The following is a 17313-nucleotide window of genomic DNA, read 5'->3' on the forward strand; positions in this document are numbered from 1 at the left end:
TCCCTTTTAGCAGTTTTTCTTACATAATACATGACAGCATAAGTTGTAGAGAAATAATTAGTGATGTTATTAACATTGGTACTTTTAAGTTTCAAAACAACTTGTTAGAAAAATATTCAGAAAAATGAATTATTCATAAAAGGAGGTTTATTTAAAATTAACCAGGTTATACTTAATGATCGTATGTAACTTCCTAATTCCATAAAACCAGTAGTGAATTTAGTTTTATTGAAAGTCATAATGAAGGTAGCAATTCAAATAATGATAAAGCAAATCCAAGAAAAATATGCTTATATAGCCCAATTGAGATATAAAAATCAGAGAGCTTAGTCCATTTGAAATGTATCCTTTTGGCCTCATACTTTTTTTTTTTATCATTTCTTCCTTTCCGTCCCCTTTAGAGAGAGGCCAAGATACAAAACAGGAGCATATAATAAGGAATTGGGCACTATAGAAGTACAGAAGACAGGAAGGCATCACAAATGGAGCCAAGGCAATGGCAGATGTCTTCTTTCCTTCTCCTGCATGGTTGGAATATGGTAGTATTTAAGTGTTACCTAGGGATCTTGAGACTGAAAATGAAAGGTTTTTTAATAGGAAAAGCAAAGAGATTATAAATCTAGAACACCTGATAAAGGCTTTTTTTGTTTGTTTGTTTGTTTGTTTGTTTGTTTGTTTGTTTTTGCTGGATAGATTTGGGGTCCTGCTTAGTAGATACCTTTGACTTTTGATTACTATAGCTCTGTATCCAGGCCTAAAATCTAGGAAACCAGCTTGTTTAGGCTCTTGACTTAAGAAGGAAAGTGAAGAAGAAAACTTTTCAATTCCTTTTTCTATTGCCCAACTAGTTCACAAGAACAGTAATGGCAGCTAAGATTTAGTCAGATACTTTATTCAGAATTAAAGAATAAGCATGCAATAGACTCATCCATTCTGTATGTCTCTCATTATTAACCTGATTGTGCATGCATAGGAGCATAAGACCAAGAAGGAACCTACACATTAGGCATGGTGGACAGAATTGAAAGAAAAGGCAGGAAATGAGAGAAAGGAGTATGAAAACATGGTCTCTAAGACCTTCTCACTTAATAATCCAATGTAAACCCATTTGTTTATTTAATATCAGTGATTCTTCTAGTGGGTAGAGGTGGTCATGGACTCTTTTGAGAATCTAATGAAGGCTATGATGATACACACACAAAAAAAAGATTTTATCCATATACATAAAGTTTTGAAAACAATGTCAAACATTCATGAACTCAAGATTAGGAATTCCTGCATTATCTGATCTTAAAAGTGCAAGAAGTCAATAAGTTATTTATGATATGAAGTTCCAAATTTGATGTGGGGATGTGGTGATGTCTTGCGCATGTTGTTGGGAAACAACTTGTTTTTCTTCATTAATTTTAAAGGTTGATACACTGAAAAAGAAACATTAGAACAACCACTGAAAAGTTTATAGTATTGAAAATGAATGTCATCAGAAGTATTCCCAGACATTTTTAAAGCTTAATGATCTGTATTCACCCTTCTCAGCCTCAGTCCCATCTCATGCTATAAACACTGCTTTTCTGAAATAGATTGTGTAGTGATTCTAGGTAATTAAGATCCAATTTACAAACCCAAAGTTATAGTCCTGTCTGTCAAATATTTCAGAAGATAATGTTTTAAAATCTCCAAAATAGAGTTAAAAGAACTTTCTCCAGTGAAATATACATATTCAGGTCCTATAAGGCAGATATAAGTCTAAGCTGTGATGCTCAGAAAGTTCTAACTCAGTGAACTCAGTGATAGACATCTCCCTTAAAATGTTTAGGTCAAAACCCAGTTTCCACAAACACTCGGCACTTATGACTGTATTTCTCTAATCATGACCCAATGGGGGCTTTCCTGTGCATCAGACTTCAAATAACAATAGGATTGTTGGGGCAAAGGTGAAAGAATAATCAGATCAATCCATGTCTCCAAATCAAAACAAAGGAAAAAAACATAGCCTTTTTCAAACAGCTTGAATGAATTCTCATCCCCTAGTCCTTATGTCCACCTTTAGATTCCCCTCAAATAAGGGGGCCCCATCTTGTCCAGTATTGCCACCAACCCCCCACACCCCATACACACCGGTTGAAAAGTGTTAGGAGCAAATTTCATTCAAAGTATTGAAAAGTGTCGGAGGTTTAATAATGGTGTTTTAACCTTAAACTACAAAAGAAAGTTTTATTAAACTAGTTTCTTTCATATCATACTATGCCAAATAAGAGAATTTAAATGTTAACATTTCAGATAGTTAAAAAAGAAACATTTAGTTTATGCTTTCAAATGTTTATTATCCTTTTAAAAATAGCTTCCCAAATCTTATTTAATCTGACCATTCATATGTTCTGCTTCCTTTTGTACAACGTAGGCCAAAAGCAAGTATAAAACTTCAACTTCACAAACCAATTTTTGTGCTCTTTGATTGTAAAAAAAAAGAAAAAATATATATACAGTATGTATTTTATATTTAATATGGTAAAATATGTTATGGTTTTCCTTAAACCTGGGCTAGGTTTTTATAAAAGGGAATATAAGAATCATTAAGCATTCATGGTTCCCTTAATTTCTCAAATGTGAATCTCATCAGAGGTGAAAGAATTTAAAGTCATTTCAGTGTGACCTGTCGAGAGGACCTTGGTCAGACACCTAGTTTGTTCCACATCTTTAAAAAAGATAGGTGATTTTGTTATATAATAACTTTCAAGATAAATTTTATTTAAGAAATTTCAGTCTATGCCTAGAAAAATATAAGCATTTAAGAAATAGAGTAGGTCCAATTTATTTTCACTGAAACAAATATAATGTGATTCAAAGTTATAACAGTAATGTCTCATAAAATAGTACCTTTCTCATGGAAGAACACGATTCAAACAAGATTGAATTTCTCTATGGTTACCTTTTTCATGAATGTGACCCAGTCTCCCTCAAGCTGAGTGTCACATTTACATGCACATTCAAACATGATAAATGTCATCTTGGCATGTATTTCACATAAGGACGGCCAAGCCTATGGCTAGCTCAATGCAGGGCGTGGAGATGCATGGTCTCCCTTTGCCCTTTACCTAGGAATTCACGGACCAAGACAGTGTGATCTAGTAGAAAGAACAGTGGATGAGGAGGTGAAAGACCTAGTCCCATCTCTGGCACTGTCTAACCATGTGAAATTGGATGAACCCCTTACTTTTTCAGAGTTTCAATATGCTTCTCTATAAAATGGAGGGCAATTACGCCTGCCTGCCTGACTCATAGTGTTATGAGAACCCAATGAGATAACATAAGTGAATGTGCTTCAGAAGCTGCACCACACATACACAGGTAGAAGAAAATCTGGATTCAAACTTTTATAGTTCTCTGGCTCTCATTTGAGTTATGAGGAGTTTCATAAATCCAGTCCTTTTTTATGGTTAGCTCTAATACTTTATAATGATGCAAAATAGTTTGGGAAGTGTGCACTATAATCGTGCAGGAGAAGATCTGGTACTTTTTCTTTTCCATCGCAATTAACCTCTGCTGAAGGTCATAGACAGGCCAGAGCTAAAGGTCCATTTTCCTTTTGGAACTTGTCATGCTTTCAAATGCAGAGGAAAGGAGCAGCCAGTTGCAGAACATTCAGTTTTCTGAAATGCTCTGAGGGAAAAAGAACATTTTCCTCATGTGGCTCCTTTATTCACATTTTTCTAAAATGAGTAGTTTTTTTTTTTTTCTGCTGTCTTCTTTGCCTTTTTGTCTCAGTCTAACTTGTGAGTGCTGATTATAATCATCAACGGGCTGTGGTATTTCTTTGTGATGTCTTACAATGGTGTAGGACCAGTGTGCCTCCAGGGCCTCATAGGTTTGAAAATGTTAAGGCTACTGTGAGTAAAAGGAACTTACTACTATAATGATCCCAATTTCATAACAGTTCAGGCAATTTGTCTTATTAGTGTTATTTTCAGTCATAATCAAAATGTAAAAGTGCAGTGCTTTTAAAAAGATATGCATTGTTTCATACTGGGTTAACATTTGTCATGGAGAGAAAATTTTTCTATTTTATATGCAATAAATACTATTTGAGCACTTACTATGTGCTTTACAGTATGTTTTAGATGATGAAATAAAAATAATAGTAACAGTAACTTAACCATTGGTTAAGTCCCTACAATATGCCACATACAGGACCAAATGCTTTATGTGAATTTAATCCTCACAACAGCACTGAAAAGTAGGTGTTCTTGTCCCCATTTGCTAGGAGATGAAATGAGACTTAACAAAGTTAAGTAACTTGTGCAAGCTCACCATTCAACAAATATTTATTGAATATATGTCAGATATCACCTGTGCCTTCCTCCCTCTGGAGATCTCAGTAAGGTGGTCTTCAACCAATCAATTATGCAGCTTTTGAAATCACAGTAGGATTGGCCCATTGGCTCAGTTGGTTAGAGCACAGCCTTATAACACTAAGGTCTCAGGCTTGGATCCCTATAACAGCCAGCTGCCAAAAAAGTTTTTAAAAAACAAAACAAAAAACACATTAATGAAATCCCAGTGCCTTCCCAAATATTTCAGCTAATTTCCTTGGATTTCTCTGCTTGGATTCCAGCTATGACTCACCCTGAATGTGAAACTCTACCCTTTCCAAATTTCCACAACAAAATCCCCTGCATTTAGCATTCGTGTCATTTGCAGACTTTTGGAAAGACTGCCCAAATTTTTCTTTCTTTCTTTTACGGGTTCTTCTGCTCTCTACAATTCCCGGAATCAAACTCACATACTAAATCTATTGTGATGCTCTACGGAACCAGAGGTCTTTCATTTCAAGAGCTCCATGCTTCTTAGAAGGATGGTGTAACAACACAAATGATGTAGAGTCCTAAGTTCCTAAGGTCTGACGGGGTGTTAAGCCTTGAGAAATAGTTACATACAGATACTACCTATGCATTTATTTTTTTCAGTTCAACAGCATTATTAAGCCTAATTCTGATTCTTAGGCAATAAAATGTTTCTAATTTTAAAAATTAGGAGAAAGGAGAAAATGTATAAAATACCATATATTTTTCTCTTTTTAAATTTATGTACTTTAGGTCTGTTACAGCAGAACTTGGTGGATTGTTTTCTGAGGGCCAAATAATAAGTATTTTTTTACTTTGCAGGCCATACATTCTCAGTTGCAACTACTCACCTATCTTTTGCATAGTGATAGCAGCCAGAGACAACACATAAATGAATGGGCAGGGCTGTAGTTCAATAAAACTTTACTTATAAACACTAAAATTTGAATTTGACATCATTTTTACATGTCATGAAATATTATTCTTTTGATATTTTTCAATCATTTAAAAATATAGAAACCATTCTCAACTCTGTACAAAAACTGGCCACAAGGGTTGTAGTTTCCAATCCCTTTATTATGATATCTTTTATAGTTGTGAAAGAAACATTAACTGTTACATTTTGCTGCCCTACCCTAGCTAAATCTCAGAAGAGTTAATATATGTTCTAGAAGAAAACAATACTCTTCCCATTAAGTTCAATTAAATTCATTATTTCTTACTCCTTCCTCTCATCCCAAAATTCAATATGATCATTTTTCTTAGGAAATAGATCTTGGAGTAATGGATTAATTAGGGCGTATTCTTCTTTAGGCCAGTGTCTCTCAAAGTGTGTACCAAACTCAGACTCCCCCAGATCTTAATGTGCTATTTAAAAAAAAAAAAGTGGACGGGGAGATTCTATGGGATTTACCATTTAAATTAGGCAAATGCTCATGAGAGCAAAGCTTAACCATGTTTTCTCTTTACAGAACCTTAAAATTTTCAGAGATTTTATAACATGCTGACATCAATTATGACTCTCCAAGAGGATGTTATAGTCTGCAGTGACTCCTAACTTACTAGCCACAGAAATCTTCCTTGAAGCATCTCAAGGAACTAATACGCTCAGATCTAGATGCCTGCTACTCAAAATGTGATCCACAGACCAGACACATTAACAATACCTGGGAACTTGTTAAAAAATAGACACTCAGGCCACAGCCCAGACCTACTGAATCAGAATATTCATCTTAATATGATCCCCAGGTGTTCTGAATGCACATTAAATTTTAAAAGCAATGCTATGGTTTTAAACTGTAAAACCATAGTTTTAGAAACAATGCCTTAACTTAAGCGAAAAGAAAAATGTAGATCCAGAAGCTAAAATGAATCATGATGTGAGTTACCAGAAATGTTGGTTACTATGAAAGTGAAACCCACTTCCACGGGTTAAAGTTGAGTGACTCAAACTAGTTCCCTGCATTTTTACTTCTTCCTTTCTCATCACACTCAGATGCTTGCTTTTCTCTTCTGTTTTTGTGGAGTTGGGATCACAGGAGAGAGATAAGATGAAAACTAAACTTATAAAAGATATAATAATTGGCTCAATGTTCTGAATATCATTAAAACTTTGAAGAAACATCATCATTTTGGAGCCAGAAATGTAAAACAGGAAAATGCCTTTGTTTTTATTTCTGATTCTTAATAGAAACTCTAATCTTTGTTATCATCATTTTTTAATATACTTACGATTCTCTCAAGGAGCATCTGAATCTTTGTTATTATTTGAATGAATACAATGATTTCCCAGGTAAACACCCTCAGATGTGTGCTTCACCACAAGCTTGCGTATTTAAGTAGGAGTAACAGCTACATTTAACTGCTGTTTACGGTAAGTAGATTTCTGAGGGCCTTGCATAAAATTAACAACACAAGTTCTGCCTTCCAGACTTATATTTGTTTAAAACTCCCATGACCCATGGCCAAATAGTTTTCTTATATTTGTAAGTGCTTATTATGAATAACAGCTGTGGAGTTGTTCTGTATGCCACTATTGACAGATACTGTTTGCAAACCAAATGAGATTCTTAAATGGGATCATATAAATTTTTATTGTGTACCACCAGTTCAAATGGCTGTGGAACTTATCTGTTGTTATTCTCAAGCCCTCCTTTTGTTGTTACTGTTATTAAATTGCACCATATGATAAGAAATATGTTCCTGATTTTATTCTCCAGCTATAACTCTAATATGTCGTTCTCTCTCTCAGATACCTCAGAAGGAGTAATCTGACTTTAAAAGGTAGACATGAGGCACAATTGAAAATAACATTCACATTGTCTCTATTTACAAAAATTTTTCCTATTTCCAATTTGCTGGTCCCTTTTGTAAGATAGTTGAAGACATAAGACTCCCAGTGGACTAGATCCTCATTCTCTTCAGAGAAAGCCAGAGAGAACATTCTCCATTAAAGAGGTGTGTGGGCTGTAGAACAGAACAAGCATCTGGGCCACATATGTAGTTAACATGGAAGGATATACGTAATAAAAATATTTCTGCACTCACCATGTAGTACTGGCACTGAAAAGACCCTAATTCCAGCAGTAATTCTTTTATGCAACTCTAGTGCAAAGATAGTTGACCCTAGCTGTGGTCTCTTACACAATACTAAAGTGACGCTTGTGCCTGTGTACATTCCCCTGACATTCAAGGCTTTCAGTTATAAAACTAATGTGCTTGAATGTTTCAGCCTAATTTTCCTATGAAACTGAGAACTTTGGATGATATTTGACTGTTTCGAAATAGCCAATAATTAGCTATCTCATTCAGGCATCTTAAGTGTAAGGTAATAAACCTGAATTAGACATCATGTTCTTAAAGGGCTAACATGTAATCTGTGCTCATTGAATTAGGATTTATACAATATTTTCACTTCGTTACTGTATAAGTTCCATATTTCTGTACCCACCTGAGATTCTGCTGCTTCTTTTAAACCATTTTTGATTTCCGCAAGCCAATAGCTTTAGAGGGTGTTGTGTCTCTCTCAGGGCACATATAATACTGTTCTGCCTTGCTCTATGCTTTGTTAACATGAAGGTAATAATAGTACCTACTTCATACAGTTGTTATGAGAATTAAATAAGTAAATACATGTAGAGCTCTTAGATCATTGTCTGGCACATGGTACATGCTACGAAAGTGTTAGGTACTAATATCATCATTATTTGTGGTATTTAGAAGGCTTTTCACACTTTTTATTTATGAGGGAATTTGCCTGGGTTCTCTTCTAGAACTTTTATGGTTCATTTTTTAAATTTTTTTGCCTTTTTTAAAATTTAAAAATATTTAGTGGGCAAATAAAAATTGTATATATACAAGGTGTACAACATGATAATTTGATATACATATATATTGTGTACTGATTACCACAGTCAAATTAATTAATGCATTCATCACCACCCACAGTTACTGTTTGTGTGTGTGTGTGTATGGTGAGGACACAAAATCTGCTCTCTTATCAAATTTCAAAACAATACAGTATTATTAACTATGGTCATTATACTGTACATTAGATTCCCAGAACGTATTCATCTTACAACTGAAAGTTTGGACCCTTTGACATATCCCAATTTTCCCCACCCCTTGGCCCCGGAAACCACCATTCTAGGTCTCTATTCTAGGGACTCTATTCTGTCTACTCTCTGTTTCTATGAGTTTGACTTTTTATATTCCACATGTAAGTAAAATCAAACAGTATTTGTCTTTCTGTGTCTGGTTATTTCACTTGGCATAATGTCCTCCAGGTCCATCCATGCTGTCACAAATGTCAGGAATTCTTTCATTTTTATGGCTGAGTAATATTTCATTACGTATGTGTACGTGTGTATATATAGACACACATATGTATACATATATACACACACACATTTTTTACTGTTCATTTGTCAGTGAACTCAGGTTGTTTCTATATCTTAGCTATTGTGAATAATGCTGCAATGAACATGGGGGTGCAGATACCTGTTTGAAACACTTATTTCATTTCTGTTAGATATATACCCAAAAGTAAGATTGCAGGATTGTGCGGTAGTTGGATTTTTAATTTTTTGAGGAACTGCCATACTTTTCTTTATAATATATGTACCCATTTACCTTCCCACCAGTGTACAAGAATTGTCTTTTCTCCACACACTAGCCATCTCTTGTATTTTTATCTCTTGTATTTTTGATAATAGCCATCCTGACAGGTATGAGGTGATATATCACTGTGAGTTTGATTTGCATTTTTCTGATAATCAATAATGTTGAGCACCTTTTCATATACCTGTTGGCCATTTGTATGTCTTCTTTTGAAAAAGCTCTATTCAGATCCTTTGCCCATTTTTTAATTGGGTTATTTGCTTTTTTGCCGTTGAGTTGCAGGAGTTCCTTGTATATTTTGGATATTAATTCATTATCAGATGTATGGTTTGCACATATTTTCTCCCATTCCATAGGTTGCCTTTTCATTTTGGTGATTGTTTGCTGGGCAGAAATTTTTCAGTTTGACATAGAACCACTTTATTTTTGCCTTTGTTGACTGTGCTTTTGGTGTCATATTAAAAAAAAATCATGGAGAGTGGATCCAGTGGGCCAGTCCCAGAAGAGTGGAGAGCAGATGTCGGGATCGAACTGGCCCCTCATGGAGTTTACATCTGGGGCCGGAGGAGTTTCATTACTGGTGTTGAAAGAACTGCTCGAGGTCACGGAAATCTCAGCTATGGAGGGAGAGCAGAAAACTAGAGCTGAGCTGACCGTGTTCTGATATTTAAAAGGAAGAGTAGGGGAGCTAAGATAGCGGTGGCTGCGGTGGTTGGCGCTGAGTAGCTGAGGTGGAAAAGGCGGCCATTGGGCCTTAAGCAGCTGGGAAACTTGTGGACCTTCCTCATGCCGTCTCTTAAGGGAGGACCGCTGCTGGTGGCCAGTCATGGGGGCTGACCGCCACTTAGCCCTTGGCAGGAGAGGCTGCCTCATTTACAGGCAACAGCTTTGAAGTGTGGAGCAGGAAAAGAACTGTTTCTTAGCTGCAAAAGCGAGTTCCTAAACAGGGAACATGGCGCTGGGGCCACTGTTGACTCTGCCAGGATCCCGGAGGCCGGGGCCGTGCTGAAGGTGGCCTGCTGCCCTATTCAGGATTCGAGGTTTCAGGCCGGGATAAAAGAAGATTCCTGGGAGCGCCCAAGCCGCGCCATGGGACCGAGTGAGCAGCCCGAGGCAGTGGCAGCCAAGGATGGGGATGGTGACAATGCAGAGGCAGAAAGGGAGCCGCCCGACCCGGCACAGCCCTGTGAATGACCCCCGGCCCGGCCCTGGTCGTGGGGCGGACGCCCGCTCGGCTTCCGCCTGCCCCACCGGGCCACTCACCGGCCCTGGGACTGCCTCCATTTTCTCGGGTGGTGGCAGCTCCGGCCCGGCTCAGCTCCTCACTGAGCCTTCCCACTTGCTTGCCCCAGCGCAGGGCTTCCCGGGGCCTGCGGGCCAGCCTCCCCTCCCACTCCCTCTGCGGTTCTCTGGTGGTGTGGGGCATCCCCGGCCAGAGTCAGGAGGGCAGGGAAGTGCGGGTGGGGCCAACTGTCACTCCACCACACCCTGGGCTCGGGCCCCCAGTAAACTTCCTGTTACTGGGAGGCAGATACCATCTCTGCGGCCACCAGTTCGGAAAAATGCCTAACCGATTTCTGGTTAGGAATGGTGTGGTTGGAGTGTTCCCGAGTTCGCTTGAACCTGCCAGAGAGCTAACTGCAGGCGGGCACCGGAGTCGGTCCGTGCCAGGGAGATTCAAAGGTGAACCGTGTGCTGCAGGCTCCTCCCCCGAGGAGCTCACGCTCTGGTGTAGGAGATAAGACAAATACACAAATAACTACAATACCAGGAGGAAGGTGATAAGTCCCGAGAAAGATCTATACAGTGCTACAAAGGCACCCAGAACGACCGGTTGTCTGCGCCTAGCAGAAACCTGGTAGACTTCCCGGGTGAGGCAGTGCTGAGCAGGGTCTTGAAGGCCCAGCTGATAGACGAGGGTTGCAGTAGATATGTCCCAGCCCAGCCCAGTGTGCACAGAGCAGGGAGATGTCCGGATAGAGAGGCGGAGACTCGGCAGAAAACACACACCCTGCGGGGCCACCACTGCGAGATCGAGCAGCTCAGGCTAGTGCACACAGAGTGGGGATATGTCTGGCTAGGGAGGGGGAGACTCGACAGAAACCACACACACTGTGGGGCCGCCACTACATGATATAGCCGCCCAGGCCAGAGCACACGGAACAGGGAGAAGTCCTGCACAGGAAGTGGAAGCTCAGCAGAGACAACAAACCCTGCGGTACCGCCCTGTGATCCAGCAGCCCAGCAGAGTCCAAGCTGACCAGAGAGGTGGCTCCCCGGAGAGGCCCAAGACCCGAGGCAACCACACACACAAGGCACTAGAGGCCAACTGAGCAGTCACGGAGGGAGCCATACCAAATTGGCAACCACAGCAACATCTTAGTTAGTCAATGGTCTCAAACCCATGGACTGTGAAAACCCCTGCCACAATGAACAAACATCAAAAAAAAGATACCAGAAATACAAAAAATCAAGAAAGTACACCACCAAAAGTTATTAAATCTCAAACTCTAGATCCTATAGAACAAGAAGCCCTTGAAATGACTGACAAGAAATTTCGAGTGATAATTCTAAGGAAACTGAATGAGATACAAGAAAACTCAGCTAGACATCATGATGAAACAAGGAAAAGTATACAGAACCTGAAAGAGGAAATGTACAAGGAAATCAATGTCCTGAAAAAAAAATGTAGCAGAACTTGCTGAACTGAAGAAGTTATTCAGCGAAATAAAAAACACAACGGAGAGCTTAACCAGCAGGCTTGTCAAAGTTGAAGAGAGAAACTCTGAACTTGAAGATGGGCTGTTTGAAATAACACAAGCAGACAAAAAAAGAAGAAAAAAGAATCAAAGACATTGAAGAAGATCTGAGAGAGATATCAGACAACCTTAAGTGCTCAAATATCCGAGTCATGGGTATCCCAGAAGGGGAGGAAAACGGAGATTGCATTGAAAACATATTCAACAAAATAGTGGCAGAAAACTTCCCAGGTATAGGAAAAATCACAGATATTCAGATCCAGGAAGCTCAACGATCTCCAAACGTATTCAACCCAAAAAGGCCCTCTCCAAGACATGTTATAGTCAAATTGACAAAACTCAGAGACAAACAGAGAATCTTAAAAGCTGCAAGAGAGAAGTGTCAAATCACCTATTAGGGAGCCCCAATCAGGCTGACATCAGACTTTTCATCACAAACCCTAAAAGCTAGAAAGGAATGGGATGATATATTCAAAATACTAAAAGACAAAGATTGCCAGCCAAGAATACTCTACCCGGCAAGGCTATCCTTCCGAAATGAAGGGCAAATAGTATATTTATCAGACAAACAAAAACTGAGGGAGTTCACTACCACACAATCACCCTTACAAGAAATCCTCAAGGGAGTACTGGGTTTGGTTCCTGAAAAATAACTACCACTGCCATAAAAACCCAAGAAAAATCAAAACCCACTAGTATAATAAAAATGGCATTCATGAAGACAAAACAAACAAACAAAAAGGCTATCTACAACCTAAGGAACCAACAAACACAGAAAACAAACAGTAAATCAGAAAGCAAGGAACAAAAGACACCTAAGACAACCAAACAACCAATAAAATGCTAGGAATAAATCAACACCTTCCAATAACAACTCTTAATGTAAGAGGCTTAAATTCCCCAATCAAAAGACACAGACTGGCTGACTGGACTAAAAAGGAGGACCCAACTATATGCTGCCTACAAGAGACCCACCTCACCCATAAAGATTCACACAGACTAAGAGTGAAAGGATGGAAAAAGATTTACCATGCAAACAGAAAAGAAAAACGAGCTGGAGTAGCTATTCTTATATCTGACAAAATAGCTCAAAAGCTATTTTAAACTAAAAACCATAAAAAGAGACAATGAGGGACACTACTTAATGATAAAAGAACTGATCCATCAAGAAGACATAACAATCATAAACATGTATGCACCCAATGTTGGAGCATCCAGATTTATAAAACAAACTCTATTAGACCTAAAGAAGGAAATAGACACTAATACCATAATAGCAGGGGACCTGAACACCCTACTGTCAATATTAGACAGATCATCTAGGCAAAGAATCAGCAGAGAAACACAAGATCTAAACAAGACTCTAGACCAATTGGAATTGGCAGATATCTACAGAACATTCCATCCAACAACCTCAGAATATTCATTCTTCTCTTCAGCACATGGATCATTCTCCAGGAAAGATCACATATTAGGTCACAAATCAAGTCTCAACAAATTCAAAAAAATTGGAATTATCCCATGTATTTTCTCAGACCACAATGGATTAAAACTAGAAATTAATAACAAACGAAACTCTGGAAACTGTACAAACACATGGAAATTAAACAGCATTCTACTTAATGACATATGGGTCCAAGAAGAAATCAAGCAGGAAATCAAAAAATTTATTGAAACCTGAAAATAATGATACATCATACCAAAACCTGTGGGATACTGCAAAAGCAGTATTAAGGGGGAAATTTATTGCCTTAAATGCTCACCTCAGAAGATTGGAAAGATGGCAAGTGAACAACCTAACACTTCACCTTAAAGAACTAGAAAAACAAAAACAATCCAAACCTAAAGTTAGCAGACGGAAAGAAATCATTAAGATCAGAGCAGAAGTGAATGAAATTGAAACCCCAAAAACAATACAAAAGATCAATGAATAAAAAAGTTGGTTTTTTGAAAAGATAAATAAAATTGACAAACCATTAGCATGGCTAACAAAAAAAAGCAGAGAGAAGATTCAAATAACAAAAATTAGAAATGAAAAAGGCGATATTACAACTGATTCATCTGAAATACAAGGAATCATTCGAGACTACTATACGCCAACAAATTTGAAAATCTGGAGGAAATGTACAAATTTCTGGACACACACAAGCTCCCAAAACTGAACCATGAAGACGCAGAAAATTTGAACAGACCAATAACAATAAAGGAGATTGAAGCTGTTATCAGAAGGCTCCCAACAAAGAAAAGCCCAGGACCAGATGGATTCACAGCAGAATTTTACCAAACATTCAAAGAGGAATTGACACCGATTCTTTACAAACTATTCCAAAAGATTGAAATGGACGCAAATCTCCCAAATTCATTCTATGAAGCAAACGTCATCCTGATACCAAAACCACGTAAAGATATAACCAAAAAAGAAAACTACAGGCTGATATCCTTGATGAATATACATGCAAAATTCCTCACTAAAATACTAGCAAACAGAATACAGCAACACATATGCAAAATTATTCACCACAATCAAGTGGGATTCATCCCAGGGATGAAAGGTTGGTTCAACATATGCAAATCAATAAATGTGATACACCATATCAATAAAATCAAACACAAGGACCATATGATCATCTCTATAGATGCTGAAAAAGCATTTGATAAAGTTCAGCACTCATTCATGACAAAGACCCTCTATAAGTTAGGTATAGAGGGAAAGTATCTCAACATAATTAAAGCCATATATGACAAACCCACTGCCAATATCATCCAGAATGGGGAAAAGCTGAAAGCTTTTCCTTTAAGAACAGGAACTAGACAAGGATGCCCACTCTCACCACTCCTATTCAACATAGTGTTGGAAGTACTAGCCAGAGCAATCAGAGAAGAGAAGGAAATAAAGGGCATCCAGATTGGAAAAGAGGAAGTCAAACTGTCCCTGTTTGCAGATGACATGATCCTATATATCGAACAGCCTATAACCTCTACAAAAAAACTGTTGGAATCGATAAATGATTTCAGCACAGTAGCAGGATACAAAATCAACACACAAAAGTCAGTAGCATTTCTTTTCTCCGATAGTGAACATGCAGAACGAGAAATCAAGAAAGCCTGCCCATTTACAATAGACACCAAAAAAATAAAATACTTAGGAATTGAGTTAACCAAGGATGTGAAAAATCTCTATAATGAGAACTACAAACCACTGCTGAGAGAAATTAGAGAGGATACAAGAAGGTGGAAAGATATCCCATACTCTTGGATTGGAAGAATCAACATAGTGAAAATGTCCATACTACCCAAAGTGATATACAAATTCAATGCAATCCCCATCAAAATTCCAAAGACATTTTTCTCAGAAATGGAAAGAACTATCCAGACATTTATATGGAATAATAAAAGACCACACGTAGCCAAAGCACTGCTGAGCAAAAAAATAAAGCTGGAGGCATAACATTACCCAACTTTAAGCTATACTACAAAGCTATAATAACCAAAACAGTATGGTACTGGCCTAAAAACAGACACACTGATCAGTGGAATAGAATAGAGAATCCAGAAATCAACCCACACACCTACTTCCATCTGATCTTTGACAAAGGCACCAAGCCTATTCACTGGGGAAGGCACTGCCTCTTCAGCAAATGGTGCTGGAATAACTGGATATCCATATGCAGGAGAATGAAACTAGACCCATGCCTCTCACCATATACTAAAATCAACTCAAAATGGATTAAGGATTTAAATATACACCCTGAAACACTAAAACTTCTTAAAGAAAACATAGGAGAAACACTTCAGGAAATAGGACTGGACACAGACTTCATGAATATGACCCCGAAAGCATGGGCAACCAATGGAAAAATAAACAAATGGGATTATATCAAACTAAAAAGCTTCTGCACAGCAAAAGAAACAATTAACAGAGTTAAGAGACAACCAACAGAGTGGGAGAAAATATTTGCAAAATATACATCTGACAAAGGATTAATATCCAGAATATACAAGGAACTCAAACAACTGTACAAGAAGAAAACAAGCAACCCAATTAAAAAATGGGCAAAAGAGCTAAGCAGGCATTTCTCTAAGGAAGATATACAAATGGCCAACAGACATATGAAAAAATGCTCAACATCACTCAGCATCCGGGAAATGCAAATCAAAACCACACTGAGATACCATCTAACCCCAGTTAGGATGGCTAAAATCCAAAAGGCTCTGAGCGATAAATGCTGGTGAGGTTGCGGAGAAAAAGGAACTCTCATACATTGTTGGTGGGACTGCAAAATGGTGCAGCCTCTATGGAAAATGGTATGGAGGTTCCTCAAACAATTGCAGATAGATCTACCATATGACCCAGCTATCCCACTGCTGGGAATATACCCAGAGGAATGGAAATCATCAAGTCGAAGGTATACCTGTTCCCCAATGTTCATCGCAGCACTCTTTACAATAGCCAAGAGTTGGAACCAGCCCAAATGTCCATCATCAGATGAGTGGATACGGAAAATATGGTACATCTACACAATGGAATACTACTCAGCTATAAAAACGAATGAAATACTGCCATTTGCAGCAACATGGATGGATCTTGAGAGAATTATATTAAGTGAAACAAGTCGGGCACAGAAAGAGAAATACCACATGTTCTCACTTATTGGTGGGAGCTAAAAATTAATAAATAAATTCACACACACACACACACAAAACCAGGGGCGGGGGTAAGACGATATAACAACTACAATACTTGAAGTTGATATGACAAGCAAACAGAAAGGACATTGTTGGGTGGGAGGGAGGAGAGGGAGGAGGGAGGGAGGTTTTGGTAAGGGGCAACAATAATCAACCTCAATGTATATCGACAAAATAAAATTTAGAAAAAAAAAGAGAGACGGAAAATAAGTAAATAAATAATAAAATAAAACAAAATTAAATTAAATTTTTAAAAAATCATGGTTAAGTCATTGATAAAAGAAGACACAACAATCACAACAATTCCTTTAACTTGTTAAGACAAGTGAACAGATATGATGTTGATTGCAGGAGGGAGAAGAAGGAGGGGGAAAGAGGAATCGGTAAAGGGACATGAAAATCAACTACATTGTATATTTATAAATTAAAATAAAAATAAACAAGAAATAATAAAAAAAGAAATTGAAGAAGACATAAATGAATGGAAAGATATTCCATGTTCATGTATTAGAAGAATTAATATTGTTAAAATGTCTATACTACCCAAAGCAATCCACAGATTCAATGCAATCCCTATCAAAATTCCAATTGCATTCATCACATAAATAGAAAAAAGTCCTAAAATTTGTATCAAACCACAAATACCCCTAATAGCCAAAGCAATCTTGAGAAAGAAGGACAAAGCTGGAGAACAAGAACATGCCCTGATTTTAAATTATATTACAAAGCTATAGTAATAAAAACAGTATGGTACTGACCTTAAAAAATAAAAAAAGACATATAGGCCAATGGAACAGAATAGAGACCCTAAAATAAACCTATGGTCAACTAATCTTTGACAAGGACACAAAGAAAACCCAATGGGGGAAAGATAGTCTCTTCAATCAATGGTGCTGGGAAAACTGGGT

Source organism: Cynocephalus volans, chromosome 3 (assembly GCF_027409185.1).
Source record: "Cynocephalus volans isolate mCynVol1 chromosome 3, mCynVol1.pri, whole genome shotgun sequence".
NCBI lineage: Eukaryota > Metazoa > Chordata > Mammalia > Dermoptera > Cynocephalidae > Cynocephalus > Cynocephalus volans.